Source organism: Triticum dicoccoides, chromosome 7A, assembly GCF_002162155.2.
Source record: "Triticum dicoccoides isolate Atlit2015 ecotype Zavitan chromosome 7A, WEW_v2.0, whole genome shotgun sequence".
Lineage (NCBI taxonomy): Eukaryota > Viridiplantae > Streptophyta > Magnoliopsida > Poales > Poaceae > Triticum > Triticum dicoccoides.
In genome coordinates, this window is record NC_041392.1 from 701,284,715 (window position 1) to 701,292,752 (window position 8,038).

The window sequence follows — 8,038 nt, forward strand, 5'->3', positions numbered from 1 at the left end:
CCGCATCGCCGTGCCCCGCGCCGCCTCAGCCGTGCGCCTCGCCATCTCCCCGACGACTGGAGCCGCCCGCCGGAGCCCCGTGCCGCCTGGCCGGAGCTTGCCGGTCCGATCTGCCGCTGCCGCCGACCGCTGCCGGTTTTCAGCGAAAAACCGATCGAACCGGTATAACCGCCGCCCGGTTTTCTCGGTTTTCCTTTTAGTTCGGTTTTCTAAAAAAAACCTAGGTTTGTTTTTTTTGGTTTATTACTTAACGAATGTTTTCTGTTTAGTTAGTTTAGTGAACATTTTCTTTCTGTAGATCTGTTTAGCGAACATTCGTTCGATAGGATTTTTCTTTTTCTTTTTAATTTCGGCCAGGGACCTATCTATGATAACTTTATTTACAGTTTAGTCCTTGAACTTCGAAACATCGTAACTTTTACACCGTTTGTCCAAATCCAACGAAACCAACGCCCACTTCTTCGTTACGATCCCCTCTATCCAGTAATCCAACTCAAACATGTTTTTGAAAAGTTTAAAATTTGAATTAGATCAGATTTGAATTCAAACTTCGTTTGATCATAACTTGAGTTTCGTAGCTCCGTTTGAGTTGATTCTTTTTGCAAATCGAAGCTCTTGACCTAAACATTCTGATAAGGCCAAATTCACATAATTTTGGTACTGTTAGAAATTGTTTTATGTTGCAAGGGTTATTTGCTTGGTTTTGATGTTTCCGAATCGTCTTCTTCGTTCTTTTTGATCTTTTGAGTGATTGCTTATGAGTGGTTACTATTGCTTGCTTACCATAGATTGACCGGAGTGTGACGAGTAGAACTATCAAGAGTTTTGAGTGCGAATCATCTTCATCAACATTGCAGGCAAGTTCACACTTTGATCATACCTCTTTCATAGCCAGTTTTTATTGCATTAGATCAAACCTCAAACATTGCATGATTAGGATCTAATTAAATTGTGGGTATTGGGAAGTAGTTGATGAGGTAGGAACCTACTGCCCTGCATTCAAACCTTGGGAGTTACTTTTACGTTGTGCTTATATTACCATGCTATGCTCGTAGACGTGGTTTGGGTATGAGTGAAATCCATGACAGATGTGAGATTGTTATTTAATGGTTCAACTTAAGGTGGCAACTTGAATACACATCTGGGTGGATTGCTAGGGGCACCCTGGGGATATACTAGTGGACTTGCCCGGACACGTGGAGATATACCAGTGTTGTCCTAGGAGATCCCGGGGATATACCGTGTGATCATCCTACGGTCCGCCACCCAGGCTCAAAGGGATCATGAGATTATTCATACTAGAAACTTCCGTGTGCAGCAACAAGCCATTATGGGCTCTGGCATAGTTGATTAAGTCGTGCGAACTCTTACAGGGTAGACTAGCAGATGTAGGGGAAAGTAGGTGTACCGATCTATCCAACGTAAGGTGCTAGCGCTTCTAAAAGGCTATGTCTCGGTCATCCGTTTCTCAAACACCATGTAGTGCAAGAAAACCAACGGAGAAGATCGAGTCTTGTGGGGAAAAGTGCGCAAACCTCTGCAGAGTGTATAAACTAATCATGATTAGCCGTGTCCCCGGTTATGGACGTCTTGAGTATCTAGTTCTTGGATTATCCTATTGATCTCATCACGTTACTTTAAATGAATATTGTTGGGTTTAATGATGTTACTTAATTGGGATTGAGAATGTTGTCAACCATTCTCAATGTTCAACAACCACCATGATAGTTAAATAAAATTTATTCCTTTGCAGTAGGGAAAAATTGGCTTTTCGCAAAAACCTTATAACCATAGAGCTTTTCCACCAGCCAAATATGCATGTAGTGATAGTCTTTATTCATCATTCTCTATGGTGTGAATTTGCCAGTACATTCAATGTACTGACTCTCTATGGCTGCAACGTCTCATGTTGCAGGATTATCTTACGACGAGTAAGTGATACGTTAGAGTTACGATTTCTACACTCAACCTTGCCGTTGGTGTTGATGGGAATCCACAACCTTGTTACTTCCGCTATTTTGGATTTGAGGTAATAGTATTTATGTTACTTTTACATGTGATTTACCTCTGTTATAAATCCTCGAGTACTGTGTGTGTCAGCATACCGATCCAGGGATGACACTTAAGCACAGAGACTTGACCCATTTGGGTCGGGTCACTACAAGATGGTATCAGAGCACATATTGACTGTAGGACATGACCCTAGAAACTGGCAAGCCCATAGCAAAAAAAATTCTCTACAACTTTCCCTTTCAAAAATACCTTTTTACCTCTCTTCTCTTCTGAGCTTATTCAAATATTCCCTTTTAGTGAGACCATATCCCTCTCCCCTTTTGACCACTCGAAGATTCGACTGATGAGACCACTTCAAGACGTACAAGATATTGGACAACTAAGACCGCTTCGAAATGAAGAGGATTTTACTGTGCATCTGAATAATGGAAACTACAACGGTTGAAGACTCTGAAGACTAGTAGAATTTGGAGTCTACGAAGCATTTCCAGATTTGTATGACCTAGGAAGGCTACCCTTATGGAACTTGACAGATTATGGAAGTTGTCAATGCCCGAGATCAAGGTGTATCGGAGAAAGACCATAGCATGGAGCATTAGAACTCGAAGTTTTGTCAAAGAAAACCCTAAGGCAGGAGATATCTACTATGGAATGATAGCTCATTGGGAATGACAAGAGCAGAAACATGGTTATCCGTGATGTCATCGCCCGCTTATGCTATTGTCACCGTGCTGAGTTAAGCATGCATATGCATGGAAGGATTGGATGGTAGAAGGCTGATGGAGCATCTATCAGCAAGAGGTGAAGTTTTAACCTTAGCCGGTGTATCACCAGGATCTGGAGAATTACATCAAGAAGTTTAAGATGGATTGCAGGAAGCTATATTTTGACAAGGAAGCATTTCGTGAAGAACTCGGGACCCAAAAGTTGAAAGTAGCCAAGCTAGAGAAGTAAAACCTCGAGATACCGGAGAATTGTCAGGAACTAAAGGACAGTAAGACCATGGTTCATGTGAAGGATGTTGAAACCAGAAGTTGAAATTCAACTCCGGAATATTAAAGGATGTCACGAGAGATTTCACGTCAACAGAGATTGATCTGGCAAAAGAACTTGAGAAAGACAAGCATGATCGGAAGAAGCCATTGGAGGCATGAACAAGGCTTGAAGAATTTGGAGACGTTGAAGATTTATTGACCTTTAGAAGACCAAACCCCTGTTATATACCTACGTTAGATGCGACGATTGTAAGCTGTCATTTGTTTGATGTTTTTCTCGATAGCCACAATAAAATCTGTCTTTTCAAAAACTGTTGTTTGCATTGTGTGTATCCCTCTCTATCCCTCTTATCTCACCCCAAAACCCTTGGACCCAATAGAGGATGAATGGAGATGAGCTTGTATTTTCGGGACCAATGAGTCAATTGGAGACAGACCGATGGATTCAGAACATGGAGGATCATATGGAGAACAACCCTATAGTCGGAAAGGATATGGCCCAGCATGCTCTTCAATGCTTTGAAAGAGGTGCTGCTACTTGGTGGAGGATGTACCAAACCATCAATGGATGGCAAGGAGTAACCACTTGGAAAGAATTTAAATTGACTTTGCTAAAGTCTCAGTTTGTGTCCCAGAAATTGAAGCCTTATGGAAATTATATGAAAAAAACTTGTGCATGCAAGCTTTGTGGAGAAATAGGACACAACCATAAAGAACACAAGGATGAATGCCCTAATTATGAAGGAAGTCACCCAGCTGAAGAATGCCCAACTAGGCAGATCACTTGTTTCTTGTGTGACGGGACTACCTACTACCCTGCTCAGCGTCACATTTACCCCATGGTACAAAGAACCATCCAGCAGAAGAAAGAAGCAACGAGAGGAGCCCTTATAGAAAGTTTAGAAGAACATGTGATGAAGGAAGATGTGGAGGACACACCCAAAGAAGAGCCAATTAAACCCTGCACCAAGTCATGCTATTTATGTGGAGAAGAAGGACACATCTCCCAGAATTGTTTGAATGGGGATTTAGTATAATTCCCGACAGAGGAAGTAGAGTATGACCCACTAGAAATAGGAGCTCTGATGGGAATGGAAAAGTCCAGAAAGAGAAGTAGATTAGATTCCAGAAAGGATCTGAGTCATGTCACCTGTTATAAGTGCAAGGAGTCAGGGCACTACCTCAGCAATTACCCAAAAAGGAAGCCAAAGACCCAAGTAGGCTACGTAATCACAAGGAAACCTCGAAACCTGTCAGAAGTAATATGTTTCCGTTGTAATGAAGTAGGGCACTTTGCCAGAGATTGTCCGACGGAGAAGGAGACTTGTGATAAATAGTTGAGTTTGTAACAGAAGAAATATAGTAGTAGTAGTAGTAGTGGGAACATTTTCCTTTAAATTGAGGTGTTGAGTTGAGACATGTAATGGAGAAGCGAGAGATTGTAATCATTTGAGAATGAATAAAGTAGCATCGTTGGTACTGATATGGATTTTATGAGTTGTTACTCTATGAAGAAGGATTTTGGCCATTCTGAGGATATGAGAAATATGTTCTATGGAAGATTTGTGCATTTTAAGGGTGGTAGTACCCTGTAAGAACCATTGACCCCTGGAAAAGATAAGGATACTCCACTGAGTGGATTTCAGACAAAATGCATACGAGTTTTGTCACAATATGTGTGATACCTCAAAAGTATGTAGGATGAAGTTGGAGACGTCAGTTGTTGGACCAAATGTGATCAAGGAGTCAGAAGAGAATGTTAAGTTGATTCGAGATAGACTGAAGGTAGCTCAGTCTAGACAGAAGAGTTATGCAGACTTAAAAACGCAAGGAGGTAGTCTATGAAATTGGAAACAGAGCATGTCTTCGTGTGACCCCTCTGCGAGGAGTTAAACAATTTGGAGTTAAGGGACAGTTAGCCCCGAGATTTGTAGGACCATACCGAGTTTTGGAGCGTATGAGAGAAGTGGCCAACAAGATGGAGTCACCCGAAGGACTGTTAGGAGTTCATGATGTGTTTTATGTTCCCCGGTTGAAGAAGTGCCATGCAGAGATGGCCAATATTCCCTTGTAAGGACGCTTGACCCTGGAAAGGATAATGATGTTCCACGAAGAGGAATATGGACTTCATAAGTATAAGTTTTTATCTCGGTATGAGGGATATCCCACGAGGATGGAGAGATAAATTACTATTGGATATAAAGGAGGTATGATGTCAGAAATATGGATCAATGGAAATTCCATGATGAGTCTGAGTAATCATGTCCTAGTTTGGTGCCAATAGAAGGAAGGAAGACAGTACAATTGAATGGATTTAAGAATACTAGGAAGTTGGAAGTTGGAATAATGATCGGTTGCCCGATTGCAAGTTCAAAGACTACAAATGATGAGATGGGCCATAACCCACAGGCCCCAGGACCTGCTAAGAAGCAAGCACACTCTTGCTGAAGGAAAAACCCTGGAAGAGGATATGCCCTTATCAATAGACGATCTTATAGGAGTAACGCAAAACCTGAGAGTTGTGAAGGAACGATAGATGTTTGTCTGTCTTGCAGAATCAATGGATTATTCCGAACTTGGTTCGTCGACGAGAGAAATTCTGCAATGCTTGTGAGGATGACCGAGTGTTAGAATGCGAGATTCGCTAAACTGTATACAAGGTAATGATTTAGGTGCGGGATGGATTGATCACCATACCGACTTACTCTTATTATTCGCCTTGCTATATGGGATGGTAAATCTGAGTGACTTACCTATAGTAGAGGGACGACGATCAAAACCTTGTTTAAGCCTTAGAATGGTATAGGTATTTTTTCCCTTGTACACGGTAGCTTTGCCAACCGTAGGTTATACGGTGAGGATCAACCCAGACCCATTTCCTGCAGGAGAAACCACAAATTGTTGACCACCATGAGATATCGATAGTTGTTTAATTTTGGCGCCAAACCCGTCAGCTAAGAAGACCCAGTCTCGGAATAACCTTACCAAGATAAAAGGACAGAAGAATTGAGGAAAAGGTTATGCCACTACCGGAAGTGCGCAAACCTCTGCAGAGTGTATAAACTAATCATGATTAGCCGTGTCCCCGGTTATGGACGTCTTGAGTATCTAGTTCTTGGATTATCCTGTTGATCTCATCACGTTACTTTAAATGAATATTGTTGGGTTTAATGATGTTACTTAATTGGGATTGAGAATGTTGTCAACCATTCTCAATGTTCAACAACCACCATGATAGTTAAATAAAATTTATTCCTTTGCAGTAGGGAAAAATTGGCTTTTCGCAAAAACCTTATAACCATAGAGCTTTTCCACCAGCCAAATATGCATGTAGTGATAGTCTTTATTCATCATTCTCTATGGTGTGAATTTGCCAGTACATTCAATGTACTGACCCTCTGTGGCTGCAACGTCTCATGTTGCAGGATTATCTTACGACGAGTAAGTGATACGTTAGGGTTACGATTTCTACACTCAATCTTGTCGTTGGTGTTGATGGGAATCCACAACCTTGTTACTTCCGCTATTTTGGATTTGAGGTAATAGTATTTACGTTACTTTTACATGTGATTTACCTCTGTTATAAATCCTCGAGTACTGTGTGCGTCAGCATACCGATCCAGGGATGACACTTAAGCACAGAGACTTGACCCATTTGGGTCGGGTCGCTACATGCTCATATTGGCTCCTACATATTCTACGAAGATCTTTTATCGGTCAGACCGCATAACAACATAAGTTGTTCCCTTTGTCATCGGTATGTTACTTGCCCGAGATTCGATCGTCGGTATCCTATACCTAGTTCAATCTCGTTACCGGCAAGTCTCTTTACTCGTTCTGTAATACATTATTCCGCAACTAACCCATTAGTTGCAATGCTTGCAAGGGTTAAGTGATGTGCATTACCGAGAGGGCCGAGAGATACCTCTCTGACAATCGGAGTGACAAATCCTAATCTCGAAATACGCCAACCCAACATGTACCTTTGGAGACACCTGTAGAGCTCCTTTATAATCACCCAGTTACGTTGTGACGTTTGGTAGCACACAAAGTGTTCCTCTGGCAAACGGGAGTTGCATAATCTCATAGTCATAGGAACATGTATAAGTCATGAAGAAAGCAATAGCAACATACTAAACGATCGGGTGCTAAGCTAATGGAATGGGTCATGTCAATCAGATCATTCAACTAATGATGTGATCCTGTTAATCAAATAACAACTCTTTGTCCATGGTTAGGAAACATAACCATCTTTGATTAACGAGCTAGTCAAGTAGAGGCATACTAGTGACACTTTGTTTGTCTATGTATTCACACATGTATTATGTTTCCGGTTAATACAATTCTAGCATGAATAATAAACTTTTATCATGATATAAGGAAATAAATAATAACTTTTATTATTGCCTCTAGGGCATATTTCCTTCAGGTCCGACTAAACCTCCACTGATGCAAGCCATGGACTCAACTTGAAGATCGCATTGCCTTCCTTTGGCATAGTGGTCGGGAGGAAGAAAGAAACCATCGACCACTGGGGTCGTCGCATGTGATTGATCCACGTCGTCGCCTCAGATAAATACAGTGGACACTTATTATAACATATGATACTCTTTAAATGTTTATATTGTATCACAACATCATTCAACCATTGATTTTCTTGGTCAAATTGATTCTATAGATAACAAGAGTTGGTATATTTTCTTTGAAAAGATCTTAACACAACATATTGTAGCTAGATAAATTATTATTATTTTAGATTCTATCTTTGATCTCAATATCTCTAGACAATCACAACAACCTCACTTTGTTAGAGGAGTGGATGTACAATCCCACTAAGACTCCTATAGTTCATTTAATAAAACATGTAGCAAGCTAAGTCAATAACTCATCTTCGGGTGCTACACCTACAACCATCCACCTTGTCTTTGAATTGTGATCTCATTTATTTCTTCCTACCTCCTATCGCGCGCGTGCATATGCCTATATATACCGCTCACATCCGACATGGTTTATACAAACATCCAAGAAGA